This window comes from Amblyomma mixtum, chromosome 4, assembly GCF_055824585.1.
Source record: "Amblyomma mixtum isolate Tamu chromosome 4, ASM5582458v1, whole genome shotgun sequence".
NCBI classification, from domain to species: Eukaryota; Metazoa; Arthropoda; class Arachnida; order Ixodida; family Ixodidae; genus Amblyomma; species Amblyomma mixtum.
This window is the reverse complement of record NC_143015.1, coordinates 92301790-92318479: the sequence shown is the minus strand read 5'-3', so window position 1 is coordinate 92318479 and position 16690 is coordinate 92301790.

The following is a 16690-nucleotide window of genomic DNA, read 5'->3' as shown; positions in this document are numbered from 1 at the left end:
GCCGCGGTGGCTCAGTGGCTATGGCGCTCGGCTGCTGGCCCGAAAGACGCGGGTTCGATCCCGGCTGCGGCGGCTGAATTTCTTTGGAGGAGAAATTCGAGGCCCGTGTACTGTGCGATGTCAGTGCACGTTAAAGAACCCCAGGTGGTCGAAATTTCCGGAGCCCTCCACTACGGCGTCTCTCATAGCCTTAGTCGCTTTGGGACGTTAAACCCCATAAACCAACCAAACCAACCGATTCCTTAGATCTTTGGGGTTGCGCGCCGAAGATAAGCCGATTAGACACGTGGCGTAGCCTTCCGCCATGCTGCATTGACCCCAAAATGGTGGCCGCTGCGGCTTCAGTGAATACGCCCTGTACCATCATCGAATGTTATGGGATAGGTTAAAAGGAAATTAACGGAGTAGGGGAAGAGAAAAAATTCAGGGGAGGCACTTGACCTAAAGTGCGGTGATGCGAAAGCCTTTAGCGCGGTATTGCTGCGTGCGTCACTGATGTGTGGTTAAGACGTTAATTGAGTACACGATTGTTTGTGAATCTTAAATGCTGGAGACACTGGAGGGCGTTTTGGAGGCATCCGTCTGATTCGACGCCTTTCTGCAAACACTCTCCAGCGTCCTAGACAAGGAGAACTACATATGCGTTGGCAGGAAGTAGCGTAGCCATTAGCACGCTCGGCTGCGGAACGGAAGGACGGTGGTTCGTATCCCATCGTGCACAGAGATTTTTTGTCTGGTCTGACTATAGAAAAAGCGTGACACCTGTGCTGACAACCTTATGCTGACAGCCTTCTGTCCACAACGATGAGGCATTAAAGGCTTTCGCTTTGAAAGGAACGCCTGAAACGAGCTCCGCTTTCTTCTGGCATCGTGCGTCGCTTTTCCGTGCTTGGCAGTGGCCTTCGCGTAACGGCGCCCGGTCATTCACGGAAGGCGGGCGGACGGCAAACGTGTAGCGGTGGGGTTGCCGCGCGCACAGCGCCGCTCTCGGTTATATTTAGCCGCGCAAGTCACGCGTGTTGGCCGACCTTATAATGACGTGCGTGGCTCATTGTGTGGGCTGGCACTCGTTGACCGCTGGAATGCGCCACTCGGCTTTGTGCACGCGCAATAAATCATCGCTGGGTGGCGCTGCCAACAAGGACTCCAGCTGGGATCGCCGATTCCTTGTAGTGAGGACGTGAGTATAGTTTATGAATCCGTCGGACGCAGCATAACCGCGGTGGTGGTGGTGGTGAAAGACTTTAATACTCAGAGTTTGAGGGTCAGAAAACCCCGCTGCATGGTCGGTATCCTTAGTCCGGGACACCGCACGACGAGGCCCCGTCTCGCGCCATGCTTTACTAGAGCCCTTAGGGACTCCAGTGTGGAGCAGTTGAGGAGGGCAGTCTCCCATGCCTCTCGGGTGGGGGTGGGGGAAGGGGGGAGGTGAGGATTCTGAGTACATGCCCACACCATGTGAGAGATATCGTAGATCTCTCCACAGTGCGGGCAGCGCCCATCTGTGTTTCGGATCGAAGTGTTTTGCTATGGCAGGACAGAGAAGAGTTCCTGTCTGCAGGCGCCGCAGAGTTCGCTCCTCCGCCTTACTCAGCCCCTTGGCAGGTACTGGGTAGAGACGGTGGCTGTCGCAATAATGAATTAGGATTTCGCGGAACCGCAGAAGCGGTTTATGAGCTTCTGAGCCAGGAGAGCATAGTGGCAGCTGCGCTTTCTGAACACATTACTCCGGTTTGGTTTAGGTTTGGTTTGGTTTGGTTTATTGGGGTTTAACGTCCCAAGGCGACTCAGGCTATGAGAGACGCCGTAGTGGAGGGCTCCGGAAATTTCGACCACCTGGGGTTCTTTAACGTGCACTGACATCGCACAGCACACGGGCCTCTAGAATTTCGCCTTCAAGAAATTCAGCCGCCGCGGCCGGGATCGAACCCGCGTTTTTCGGGTCAGCAGCCGAGCGCCGTAACCACTGAGCCACCTTATTACAAATCTACTCCACCTTGGGGGATTTCCCTAAACATTTGACTAACATTAAACACTAGTGCGAGAATTGAGAGAAAGGAATTTCGATGAACGGAACCGTGTATGGCGCATGATGATAATGATGATTAAGGTTTGCTTTTAACGGTGAACGGCCAGCAATTTCCCCCAAAACAACCTTGACTGGTATGCGCGGGGCGGAGTCACAAAACTAGTTATCCCAAATATTTTACCATAGAGAACGCCGGGCACTAGGCCAAAGCAAAATTGGCACCCACTGAAAAACCAGTGGGCGCCCGGCGGCAGCGGGGATCGAACCCAGCACCTCCCGCAGCCACACTCGAGGCGGTACTCAAGCCACTATAGACGACCGCTGCATGCGGTACCTTATCGTGGAAAGGCACCAGCGCTTCTGTTACACACCATGAGGGGGAGTATACGATCTACCTCTCAAATAACACTACGGGAAATCTTTAGGTACCTATGAATAATTGTTCACGAAACTAATAGGCGTTAATGCACTACTTATCTCCAGCCTGATAGCCTCTGCATTAGGCCGTGACGTGCATGTTCCTTGCGCGCTCTATAAACAGGTAACTCCAATGTGATGGTTTGGTTTGGTTTATGGGGTTTAACGTCCCAAAGCGACTAAGGCTATGAGAGACGCCGTAGTGGAGGGCTCCGGATATTTCGACCACCTGGGGGTCTTTAACGTGCACTGACATCGCACACTACACGGGCCTCTAGAATTCCTCCTCCAAAGAAATTCCAGCCGCCGCGGCCGGGATCGAACCCGCGTCTTTTGGGTCAGCAGCCGAGCACCATAACCGCTGAGCCACCGCGGCGGCAACTCCAATGTGAGAAGGAACAGTTATTTTATAGAGGAAAGCGAGCTCTATCGTAATTCTTGCACTGAAGTTATAATTCGCATGGGTCGTCGAGCTATATATATATATATAAAAAAAAAGTATTCCGATAGAGAACGCAAAAGTGCGCTTATCGCTATGCTTATCTTACGGAGTAATCTTGGTTGAATGCTCAGATCGCGTGTTCCCTTTCATACTGCCGGTACTTGCACGTGATCATCGTTACGGCAAAAAAAAAAAAAAGCAGCATTCATGCTAAGTCCACTGCGGTGCAAAGACCACCCGCGGCGATTCCCAGCTTCTCCCCTCTTGCGCCGTGCGCGTGGTGAGCCTGTTCTTCTTCCTCATCACGTAACCCGGTTCCGTGATGCCTTCGATTCCTGGTTTCCGTTCCGTATGGTATCCGCCCTGTCTATCCTAGCGACCTCTGCGCATTGGATGCCGTGCAAAGCCTCGTTTCCTATTCGATCTGTATACACGTCCGCCTGTAGAATTCATCATCTCGCGCTTGGCCTCTAATCCACGCGGTTCTTCATCGGTGCATAGCTATGCATATATATATATATATATATATATATATATATATATATATACGTGATCCGATTTCCCTCCCAGCCGCGGTGCATGTAGCGGCGGTCGATCGCAAGGTCACCGTGTGGGCTGCGTATATGCGTGCGGAGTTTAATTAGCGCATTATAGCCGCGGCCTCGCTGCGCATGTATGTCTCGACGCCTGAACGAAAGCGCGCTTTGTTTTTGGGGCGCTGTATACTGGGCGCTCCGGTGAGTTCGCGCTCTGGCAGCCGCACCTAATGGCCGCGTCGCGGTCTTAATCGAAAATTGCCGTGGTGCGGCCAAGAACGGACCGACGTCGTGTCTGCGAGCGTTTGCTTTCTATACTGCGAGGCAGCCAACGAAATGAAGTTTGAATTTATTGGTAAGGAATGGGCGAGTAACACTTGCTTGCTGTATCTCGTGCGCAAATTTGAATTGACCCTGAGGATGAAGTGAAGTTAACTGGTATCGATTGATTACGTCGGTTTATTTATTATTTATTTCGTGTACCCCCGGGGCCAGAGGCATTATAGAGGGGAATGTGTTGTGTTGGGTTTAATGGCGCATAAGCGACTAAGGCTATCATGCGCCAAGCTCAGGGTATAGAAAATTGTTTTATATAGATAGAGGGGAATGGTTACATATGACGTTGCAGAAACAGCATACAATGCACCAAAGTAATTGGTAGTAGAGAAATGATGACTCCTAGTTATACGGTATTATCCAGTGGGTTGTTGATGTGCTGGTTAATATATTATGATACAGTAGAGTCGATCGCTCTTGTCTAGAGTGCTCGGACTGTGTGCTGCGAATCGAATGAACTGAAATCTTTTCGCAGCTGCTTTGCTAGCGCTGGTGCTTGTCCTAATCACGTCTCTATTCAGCTGCTCTCCAGCGCAAGCACGGTCAATGAAAGTCAATACCTGCTTCGCAATTTCTCTTCATTACCCACGAATGGCGATCGACTCTGTGCTTACAGTGCCGGAGTACAGTATAGGAATTGGTAGCACTAAAAAAAAAGAAATCGGTGCTCCTACTTATACAATGTTATCTAATGCGGTCTTGAAGTGTTGGCTATCAACAATTGTAGCGGTTGATGCGGGAAGGTGATTCCACTCGGCAGCTGTGCGCGGAAGGAATGACTGACACGCGGCATTGGTTTTGTGCATGCAACGGAATTCCGACTTTGTTACTGGGATCCATGTGGCCTTCGTAAAATGTATTGGGGAGGTTTAATGATAAACGGTATGCTTTCACTGAAAAACCACGTGACGTTTTTAACAGCAAACTAGTTTGGTTTGGTTTATTGGGGTGTAACGTCCCAAAGCGACTAAGGCTATGAGAGACGCCAAGGGCTCCGGAAATTTCCACCACCTGGGGTTCTTTAACGTGCACTGACATCGCACAGCACACGGGCCTCTAGAATTTCGCCTCCATCGAAATTCGGCCGCCGCGGCCGGGATCGAACCCGCGTCTTTCGGGTCAGCAGCCGAGCACCGTAACCACTGAGCCACCGCGGCGGGCAACAGCAAACTAGTGTCACATAGTGAGTTTTCGAGTTTTTCGCGCCAATTGCTGTAGCCGGGAGCCGACGAGAAGAGCGCGTCCTTGTCATCGGTTTTGGTTTAGTTGCGGCCCTCTTGTGGCGAGGAAGAGGCAGCTCCCCTGTGGAGTGGCCCCGCGTGCGTCCCCCGCTTCTGTTCGCTAGGCGCGGTCGGGTCAGGTTACAGAGTCTGTGTTTTGCTGTGGATTCCCGACCGCTTTCTGGCGCCGTTTCCCGGGTCTTGCCGTGCGGGGGGCTCTCTGGCCGCGTTCCGCGGTATGCGTTTGGGCAGTTGTGTCCGTCGTCGCCTGGTTCGCGCACAACACATATGCACAAACGCGCGCGCATTCCGTCCCTACTCGTAGGAGGTGACGAGCTGGCGCACACTGAGTAATTTTGTGTATTTCAGTCTGAGAAAGTGTAGGTGTTTGCTGTCGGCATGTCTTGAAAGGATGTGTTCTGATTGGTTCCGGTAACGGCTTTCCTGATTGGTCTAATTGGTCCCAAAAAGGGTCCTCAGAATGCTGCCGGAGCTCCTCTGGTTGGCTCCGGTAACGGCTTTTTTTTGATTGGTCGAGAAAAAGGTCGCCAGAATGCTGGTGAATTGTATTTAAGAGCGGGTTTCTCAACAACAAGGGGGACTAGAGATGAACGGCTGCCTCCCGGCTGCTGCTCGGGACCTCCGCTCCAATTAAGTCGATCAATGCATCTTATCGACGCCTGCTGGTCCCCTTCTTCGATGCGGCGGAGCTCTCGTCCCGGCACGGAAGCACGCTTCGCTACACTAGGATGACAGCTATAGGCGTTTCCCTCTCTCTCTTTCTTAGTTTTGTTTTTGGGCTCCTGTTCGAACTCTGTGAGGCTCGTTTTTTGCCGGTGACGTTTCCTGTATTGAGTTTCACAACAAAAAAGGTGAACAGCGCTATTTGTAAAGCGAAACGGAAGTCATCAATTATCCACTGCTTCGAACAACGTCTATAGCGGTAGTCCCAAACCTGCCTCCCCTGTAGCAATTCATTACCCTTTCCTCGGCTAGCGACGCGACGCCGGAGGGCTGAACAGGTTCCCTCTCTTTCCAGCCGTCGGGGATTCGGAGGGAAAGCGGTCTGGCACGAATAGCGAGCCCAGCTTTCGAGGCTTCCCTCCGCTGTGCTCCCGGAAACGCGGAAGCCGTTCGGGCGTCTAGGTCGCGCAGGCGCGTGCGACGCTGAAACCGAACGGGTTCGTCTTGGCAAACGGAGAAAACAAACAAAAAAAAAAGCAGTAGACACTAAGAAAGAGGCTATAGGGTGCTTGAAGAAGTTGTAAATTAAGCTGGCTTACAGAAACTGGACAAAAAATGAAAGGAAAACAGGAAGTATGCGTGTGCGAACAAAAATAGATAGCAAGATGAAAGAGGAAAGGAGGAAGATGAAATAGACTTTGGGCTATAATGTCTATGGGGCTTGGAACTGTTCTCAGAAGCTTTAAATGCACATGCACGAACTTTTGTTGGGTGGTGCACCGCCGAATAGGAAGAAAAAATAAAATAAAAGTTACCCTGCCCACATCGCCTGTAGCATAACGGACTTAAACGAATTTAAAATAAGCCCGTTGTGGCGTAGGCGGTGCGGGCAGGACAGTTGTTATCAACCAGCCGCCGCGGTGGCTCAGTGGTTATGGCACTCGGCTGCTGACACGAAAGAGGCGGGTTCGATCCCGGCCGCGGTGGTCGAATTTCGATGGAGGCGAAATTCTAGAGGCCCGTGTACTGTGCGATGCCAGTGCACGTTAAAGAACCCCAGGTGGTCGAAATTTCCGGAGCCCTTCACTACGGCGTCTCTCATAGCCTGAGTTGCTTTGGGAAGTTAAAACCCCATAAACCATAAAAGTTTTTATCAACTATATCAACTTGGTACAGTGATGTTATTACTTATACTCAAATGCCTCTGCACTGCACGGACTGCGGCGTGAAATATGAAAATTATGTGCGCCTGCTGACTAAATGTCCCGTTTCGGAATGCTCTTGTCTTGTCAGTCCTTTGCTGATCGCGTGTAGTTATAATTGACATTCGCCGGACGGCATCCGTACGGCTGTAGGCAAAACATCCATTTGCTTAAATGAATTGGGCGATTTTAATCATAGTAATGGGTAATTATGTCTCCCTTCCAAACATAATTTACCACCGAGGATTTCCTCATGCTTCATCCAGCATCTACTCGCCTTCGAAGAAAGATATGGTTGAGAGCATTGAAGTCCTCTCCCGGGTTATGATAGGGTGTCTGAGGGCATCTTCAAGGGAAAACGTCACTCTCATGGCGTTAGAGCAAATGCCTGTGATTTTGTGTGTGTGTGTGTGTGTGTGTGTGTGTGTGTTTGGTAGGAACCTTGTTTATTCAGAAGCCAACTAAAAGAACGCAAAATCCGCACATTTTTAGGAACCTGAACGTCTCCAAGTCAGCACTCCTGAAGAGATACTTAACGCTTAGAATCCGAAAGTATAGGCTCTCTTTTGGTTCGTTGTGACGAAGGTCCTCGCTTGTCGGCGCCCCCTTATATAAATGCTCTATAGACAGTCTATACACTTCTTTTAGAATCTATTGTCTTCCTATAGATATTTCTCTTTGTCTAATCATAGTCTGTAGACTGTCTATAGACAAAAGTCTACTAAAAGTGTATGGCCATAAATGTATGGATTGTCTATAGTCTGCCTATAGCATTTGTATGGCCTATAGACTTTTCTTTGGGATTTGTTTATTGAGTCTATAGACTTTATAGACATAAGTCTATGGACAGGCTATAGACTGTCTAAAGAATTTTGTGAGGGTATTGCTGAGCTCACTTCAGGGATGAAAAACATGCAACGCTATCGAAAACCGAGAGCTCTGAAAATCGGTTCGTATCAAACGGTATAATAGCGTTTACAACCTTGATAGCGAAGGTTTCGGTTCTGCGCGTCGGCCCTGAGGTCGATGGAAAAAAAAAAAGAAAGCTCCGCTCCTCATTGTGACTATGCGAATCCAATTTCTTACCACCATTGAACCAAGGCTAGCCGCTCTCAAAGCCAGCCCGAAGCGAAGAACGAGCCCCCCTTGTGCTGCCGCGACTGTGAGTGCCTGGCGCATGACTCAACGACGAGCCGACGAGAAATCCTTGGGGAGGTTCTGCTTTGTCATCCCCCCAAGTTGTGTCAAAAGCAACCCGCGGGTTTGAATGCCTTCGACCCGGCCTGCGGGAGCCGTTTCGTTTTCTGCCGATCACGTCCCTGCAGTCCCCCCCCCCCCCCCCCTTCCCATTCTCCACTTCTGTGCTCTTCACGTGTGAATAGAGCGGTAGGTAGGGTAGCCAAGAAAAAGAAAACTGGCTAAGTACAGTTGTTGGGGCTAAGAAAGGTGAAACTGCCTCAGCTCAAGTTTATTGCTTGGGAAGGTTGGTGAGGCAGTGCTAGTAAGTGTCAAGTATGCTAGAAAGGAAGAAGAAAGAGACCCAAGAAATACGTTGGGGATGAAAGAAAGAAAGAAAGAAAGAAAGAAGGAAAGGGAGAAAGAAAGAAAGAAAGAAAGAAAGGAAGAGAAAGAAAGAAAGAAAGAAAGAAAGAAAGAAAGAAAGAAAGAAAGAAAGAAAGAAAGAAAGAAAGAAAGGAAACTTCCATTTATGGTTGCTTTTCGTGAGTCTCCACCATCTCATTGCCGTTCCGTTCCCTTTTCTGCCGTTTTCTTTTACCAAGGGACCCATGGCCTGGCGGTCTGTCTGTTAGCTTCAGCTTTCTCCGCCTGTGGGCGAACATAGGAACGACCCCAAGCACTTAGCTTCATCTTTCTTGGCAGTGCCCGGTAGCTTTTCTCCGACGGCTGCACGCGCTCTTTTTTGTTTGTTTGCTTCTTCTTTTACGGCTTCCCCCGCTCCGTCTTGCTCCTCGGGCACTGCTAGTCGCCGCGGGGGATCAGACCGGTCTCTCCTCCGTCCTTCCCTTCTTGCATCTTTCTGCCTGTGTTACGGCCCCCGTTTCTACCCGGGTACCGTTTTCCCAAGATTCCGCTCTGGACTATAGCTGTTACTGCATTTCCTACTTGTGTTCGGGTCCTGGCTATTTCCTGGGCTGCTTGGCCGGTTTCCCTGGTTTACGGCTTTACGTCCACTACCTGCATGCAGCGATCGTGCCATTATTCGCGCTGGAGGCTTTGGTGCCAGTGTAGGTACTTGCAAGCGGCACTAAACTTCGTCCGCTCTCTGAGTCGAATAAAAGCAGTCATGCAACTAACTCCCAAGAACCGTTTGCCGAGTGTGTGTGTCCCCCCATTCCCTTGCTCTTCCGTGCCAGCCTCCAAGCGGGTGGTTGCCGTCCGCATTTGACTGTTATCCAGTTGGCGGTGTATGGTCCAGCGCGAGCTTCCGTGGTCCTTGTTTATGTAGATCCAATGGTCAATTCCACTGTGCGCTGACTGCCAAGTTATAGAGAGTGTTCGACTCCGTAAAGAAGCCAGCGTGGTTGTGCAGTATGCCAAACTAGTTTGTGAACCCCACCAGAATAAACTGTGATGGGGTGAAAGTTGTGTGCGAATTCCTTATCGGTAAATTAAAAAATAAATAAATAAACTTATGTGTGGTCATACCACGTGATGCGACAAATATGGTTTTGCAGTATTGATTTTGCGGAGGCTTCACACTCCGGCATTTTGGGGAATGGTAGGCATACTGCTAACGCAGTAAAAGAAAGGACTCCTTGAAAGGATTTGACATGACGGAAAGGAAATAAAATGGCGCTAAATCGTGGTGAGCGCGAGCCATGAGTGACATTAACATTTGCATCCCGTCATAGCACTTCAGGAAACGAGGCTGCTTGATAGCCAACTCCCGGGACTACTTCGTGGATTGAGGGTAACGCAAGCTTGGTATAAATGATGCAAAACTGATCAGGTCGCACTGGAGCGATTGCATGCAAACTTTTCTTACGTTCTGCTCGGACGTTTTACAAAGTGTGTAAAAAAATTGTGAGGACACTTTGGCAACTAAAGTGTTGAGAAATGAAAGTCGAGGACAGTATGCCGTGACGACTTCCGGTGGATGTGACGTCACAGCGTTCCCGTGGCTATATAAAATACGCAAATAGTACATCTTTCGGGGATCTTAAGTGTTAATTACGTTTAATTATACACATTTTTCCATCTAATTTGACACAAATCCGACGTTTCTCCGACCATCCCGTGACAATTTTCACTATGCCGTGACGACTTCCGGTGCAAGTGACGTCGCACCGCTCCCGTGGCTATACGGACGTCCGCGCTATTTCGACGCAATTTAGACATTTCTGCCTATAATTAATTAAGTAATTAATCTCCAGTAATCAAGCGTGGCTTCCAGGTTCATTTTTTCCTCCTCTATCTGCAGCAGCCATTCGTTTCCTCCCATCTTTTTTAGTTCTCGAGTTAAACGCGGGTGACGCCCTCTGCTAGCGGAAGACAGTATGAGCCATTAAAGGCTTTCGCCTTAATATATACACTGCACCTTTAGCACGCCATAGTGGTTTTTTGGTGTTGCTTATTCATCATGAACTGCTTTGTATAGTATCTTGCAGTCTTTCTGAAAAGTGACCCACGGAAAACTTTTCCCGGCTTTATATGCGAGGCATCCACTGCGCTAAACTTTCTTTGAGAGAGAGAGAGAGAGAGAGAAAAGGACGGAAAGGCAGGGAGGTTAACCAGGCGATGCCCAGTTGGCTACCCTACACTTGGGGAGGGGAACAAAGGGGAAAAAAGGAAAAAGAGCGGCAAAGAAATGAGTCTGTCAAGTGTCCATCGACCACTATGTCACAGGGACAGAGGGCGCGCGCAGAAAACTTAGATTATAGGCGGGAATGCAACACCGAGTCCCTTAGGAAATTCAGGAGCGCTTTCACCGCTTTCCGTTGTCTGGAAGGTTGCGTCCAAGGCCCCAGAACGTTAGACTCTGTTAAAGGACGCGAGTCCAAGCGGAGCAGAGAAGCAACTAGGTTGCATTGCTGATGTGGCAGTTCACCTGGCAGCTTCCCTACGGCGCCTACATTTTGATGGATATGTTGGGGCCGCCATACACAATATATATGCATATGCACCCCGCGACTTGTTGCAGTTCTTCTGCTTTGCGAAGCTTCAGGAGGGCCCAACATGGAGATAAATTTCGGCGTGGCTGAAAGGCGACGGTATATAACTTACAGGAGAATGCTATATCATATACAGTTCTTCTGTCCTTCTCGTCTTGCTGTGGAAAGAAATTTTTACTGCCTCCCGAAGAATAGTCGTACGACTCGTATATCAGTCCCAGTCTGGGTGTTTGCTGTTTGTTTGTTCTTTTATTTTCTTGCTCATGCTGGGAAGCTGTGTATGTGTTCATTGTACTCGACTTGGGATGCCATGACCCCACCATGCATCGTGGAATTTCCCGCTGTTTTAAAATAAATTGCTATATACGCGGCTTCTGTTGAAGGCAGTGCGAGGCGGTCTATATGTATATGTCGCAAAGGTTCGCCGGATGGAGTCCTGAACTTGTTTCGCAGAAAAGGCTTTGGTACAGTATGCCTTTGTAGATTGCAGTGCGTCGTAAAATTTTGCCAGCGTCGTTTAGGCTCGACGACGCTCTGATGCTCTTACGAAATAAAAAAAAAGAGGGGGGGGGGAGGGATGGAAAACAAGCAATATTTTCTTAACTGGCAGATCGTCGAGTAAAAGTGCGTGCCGCGCGGTTTTTGCTTGCTGGAAAATGTATATATTTTTAAATAAATGACTACACGTATGCAGAAAACGAATACAGGTGCAGAGTCGAGACTTTTATGCCTTTATATGCGTGGCGGTATACGCCTTGATTTATATACTTCGGGTGGTTTGTTGAGGGAGCTAGAGGCCTTGGAATATTAAATCACTCACTCGGGCAAGTGCATGGGAAATTCTTGAGATGGAGTCGCGCAGTCTCCCTCGGCATATACGGAGGACCGTAAACCTTATTGAAGTTTTTTTTTCTTCCTTTCACCGCAGCGCCGCTTTTTACGTTTCAGCAGAGCTATGCCTTCGGCAGAACAGTGGCGAAAGGCCAAGAATGGGTTTGGCAGTTCCGTGTTTGTAGTCCGCGCTTACTTTCTCTTGTAGGTGTGTATACATACGAGACAGATCAGTCGGTGCGCTGTTTCGTATATGACTCCCTGCTATAACGATCCACGGCGATAACAATAGGCAACGTCCTTTTCACACCTGCAAAGAAGAAACGAGCCTGTTTCTCTGCAAGCGGGGCGAGTGCTGTTATGCACTTTTCGTTTTTAACGCGAAAGCGTTAGAAGCGCCTGAGTGCGTCGTCGGTCATACGTTTCGCCCATTGGCTGTAGGGAAGTGGCATCACCAGACTAGAGCATCCCCATTGGCTGGAGAGAAGTGACGTCACCATACTAGAGCATTCTCATTGGCTGGAGGGAAGTGATGTCACCAGACTAGAGCATTCCATTGGCTGGGGGGAAATGGAAAAATGATGTCACCAGACTAGAGCAGTCCCATTGGCCGGAGAAAAATGATGTCACCAGACTAGAGCTTTCCCATTGGCTGCATGTATATGACATCACCACACTAGAGCAATCCCATTGGCGGGATGGAAGTGACGTCAGCACACCAGAATAGACGTCACTTCCGGCAAAGACATCAGCAGCTGCTAATGCTGTCGCAATGCAAACACATAATGGAATTAGGTGTCCCTGCGATTTTTCATTTCTCTTTTATTTTCTCTTTCCGGTCCCGTTTCTTCATACCTGGGTGGTAGAGTTCGCGAAACCGTCATCACTATCAACGTCGTCGCCTCAACAGGCCAGGCTGAGTCGGTGGTGATGGTGTTTAAATATGTATACAGGCAGGATTAGTCTTTCAGTGTGTCCTTATAACCTTACAGTGCACATCACTGCAGGGCCTTCTCCAAATGACCTCCAATTATTTCTGCCTCGCAGCGGCCTCGGCCGCGTTCTTCCGGCAGATTTTCACGCTATACGCTCACCGGCCTGCCTGGGCGCCTATATCTATTCAGCGCGTAAAGAAAAAAAAAAAGAGAAATGTCTGCGCGTGCGCGCATAATTTCCAGAGGCAGTGATCGCTAACCAGCAGAACGAGACAGGGAGCGTGCTCCGACCTGTTTGCACAGACTGTTTGATAAGTCGCGTGGGCGGAAACTGTGTCTGCGGAATATTACGCGGAGAGCAAGGAAAGACAAAAGAAAAGAAAACAGGAACGTCACAGAAAAGAAACGCCGTTTTGTCTCTCGAATGGAGCGCGAATTAAGCGATCTCAGTACGACACGACACAATTCATGTGCCGCCTCTTGGAGTTGGCGGCGCTGTGCGTCGTATAGAAAGAGAGCTTAGGAATTATACACACTCAGCAGTTGCTTCGTCCTCCTGTCTCCTCTAGCAATTTCTTTGCGGCAGTTACGAATACACGAATCTGTGCGCGATGAACAGGAAGCCAATGTTTTATTCCGCCCCGTCACGGTATGCGACCCACTTAATGATTACTTAAAAATGGCGTATACGAATAATTGTTCGCGTTGTCAACAACACCCTCATAAGGCTCCTCACTCCTCGATTACCTTCTTGAGTAGCTTTCTTCCCATGGAGCTACGCGGCCAAAAGGCACACTGTTGACAATACAGGCTTTCACATTGGGTGCGTGGCTATAGGAACTATAAACAGAGTATACGAGTATACGCCAGAGGTATCGTCTTGGAAGGTCTGTCTTTTCAATTCCAAAAGCGGGACGCGTAACATTGTCAGCCGAAGGAGTACAGTCTTTGTCAAAAGTAACCAGGCTGCATAGTTTGCTTCTAGCTCGTACAATGGAGCCCTTACAGCTTCCTCAAGCTGAAATGGTCGTCAAAGGTGAGGACTGGGGGCCTTCTATACCTTCCAACACCTGTCGATCTTTAGGAAAGCCACAAGGGCTCTACTGTACAAGCTAGAAGCAAACCATGCAGCCTGCTTACTTTTGACCAAGACGGTACATCGGACAGACCACGCTGTGCCTTTATGTGTCTCCGCCCCCCCCCCCCCCCCCCCCCCCCTCTTTTCTTTTTCATCATGGCCGCTGTTTGTGCGGCTGGCCTGCTTCGTTCAGAAGGATTATCGTCGCACAAAAGGCGACAGCTTCGCATGCACACTTCATCTCCCGAGGATGTCCCAACAGCGCTTTCCTCCGCCCTACAAGCAGACACGGTGTTATTAACCACTCGCTCTGATGTGGGTAACGCAACGCTTATACGACAGGCAGCCTTTGAGCGACTACAGTTCTCCTTTTTATTTTCTTTATATTCCGTTTTTTTCTTTCTCATATGCTGCAGGCGCAGTGGAGTCGTTAGTTGCGTCCTTCGTACAACCACTGATGTGCATGGAGTTGCGTGATTGGGGCGAAACCTCGAGCAGTTTTAACGTGCCGGTGTCTCGCTTGCAAAGAAGGACAGAGGCTGCGAAAGCAAATGGACGCGAGTTAAGTTGCGTGATTGCGCAGAGATCTTCATTGTAATGAGCTTGGGGAGAAGTGCGTATCTGCGTTTCCTGTCACGCGCTGTATACACCAGTGCACGTTGCGGGCTGTGGTATAGAGTAGGGACTGTGCTGCTTTGTTGGCTGCTGCTTTGTAATTGGCTGACGCTAGCTCACGATCGAAGCGTTATTCCCACGCGCACTTGATTACGGGCGCATTCGAAGGGCAGAACAAAAAACAAAATAACAAATATTTGAGTGCGGTGCCCAAGCCTATCTACAGGTATAGCGTGCATGTAGGTTTTGTGATTGTAGTTTTTGCCAGATACGGGTTCTATCCCGACCGCGGCGGTCCAACATCGATGGAGGCGAAATTCTAGAGGCCCGTGTACTGTGCGATGTCAGTGCAGAACCCCAGGTGGTCCAAATTTCCGGAACCCTTCACTATACGGCATCCCTCATATCCCGAGTCGCTTTGGGACGTTCAACCCACATAAACCAAACTAAACTGAACTCATTCTCGTATAAATACTGACGGAAATAAATGTGTACCACCCGCTTCTGGTTCCGACGTCAGCACGGCTATTCGCTTGAGTATTGTGCGCGAAAACAAATCGGGGCAGTCGAGAAAGTTGAATGAAAGTGACCTTTACTGCGTACACACAGACCTCACAAACAACAGGTTCCGCGGAAAACTCTCGATTCACGAACACGGTACCAAAACTGCTCGGCCTGTTCGCCGGGTTGTTTATAGTTCGTGAGCAGGAGCGTGATCGTAAGGGGGGGGGGGGGGGGGGGGGGGGCTAGGAAAAATTGCGCAACCGCCCTCGCTATTTTCAACCGCTTTTATTGCGCACGCCTGATTGGATATAACGAGCTGCGCAGCATCGCTTCGCTCGAATGAGCTCTGACTGCGCGGTGGCTCCGAGGGAAAATAGGCCTAGCTCGAGCCGAGAACAGCGTTCGAGCGGAAAGCGCGGCACTGTGTGTTGTTTCGGTTTTGTCTTCTAGTAGGCGCCGTTCGTGCCTTCCTGGATTCCCGACCTCATCCTCAGTCTGCCGTCGTCGATCACCGACCGCACTGGAGCGGCTTTCACGGCCACTTTGCCGCAGAGCCGACGCGGAATCCGGTTGTTCGCGCTTGGTCGATGGCGCGTGCCCACTTCAAGGGAGAGGGGAAGGGGGATCATCACCACCGGCGGCAGCCCGGTTCGTTATAATAAAGTTCGAAGGTCTCCAGAGGCTGCGTGCGTGGCGCGTGGCGGCCGATCGTCGCGCCGATAGTTGCGTACGTTCTTAAGCGATGCGTTGCGGTGGGGATAGCGTGGCTTCAGAGGAATGGTATGCCCATTGTGTGATGCGGCTTGCGCTATGCCGGAAGGTGGTTGTGTTCTACGCCCCGTTGCATTGAATGGAAGGAGGCAGGTGGTTCGGTGTTGTGCGCTCATCGCGCGCATCGGTGGTCACACCTGCCGGAACGGGCAACCGCGCTGTGCTTGTTGCGGTTGGCTTTAATGCCTCATCGTTGTCGACAGAAGGTTGTCAGCAGAGGTGTCACGCTTTTCGGTTGGTCGAAATGGATATGACGTCAGAGTGCACGGATTCGAAGTAATGAGGTCACCCACGGATGCCTAACGCCCCATTTTGGAGCAGATGACAACTAATAAACAAAAATAGTTGTCGTTCGCTCCGACAGGGGGCGGAAGGCGTTCGTGGGTGACCACATTACATACCTCATTACTGCGAACAGAGCCATGGGTGCAACCGAACTCACCGAAGCAGAGATAATGAGTCGTGCAAAAGAAGCAGTCAAAGTGTGTAGATGCAATGTGTAGTCGAAGTGTGTAGTCAAATAAGCACTAGTACAGCACAAACAATCAGTCGCAGTCAGTGCCAAGCAGTGCGCCAGAAAAGGCTTTCGCCTTGCAGCACTTTAGAGAGCCGAAGTGCCCCCTGAATTTTCTTAGTGGTTTTGAGGTGTGTTTGTAGTTTTCCCGATTAGTACTGGCTAGTTAACGAGCATTAGTGAAGAACTAAGCTACGGTGGTAAAGACTTCCAAGCACAGAGCTGAGCGGGTCACGTGCCAAGTATAAGGTCACTTTGGAGACGAATGCAGTGTGCTGCCATTTTTCTGATTCCTTACACGCGTCTTCCTCAAATCCGTTTCGCCCACAGGCCCGCTCTCCAGTAGACTGTCCTTTCACTTATTTTCACTTCATCCCAGTGTGTTCAAGATAATGGCTTGAAATATATCGCAGTAGTTTATCGTATGCGTGGATGCTGATGAG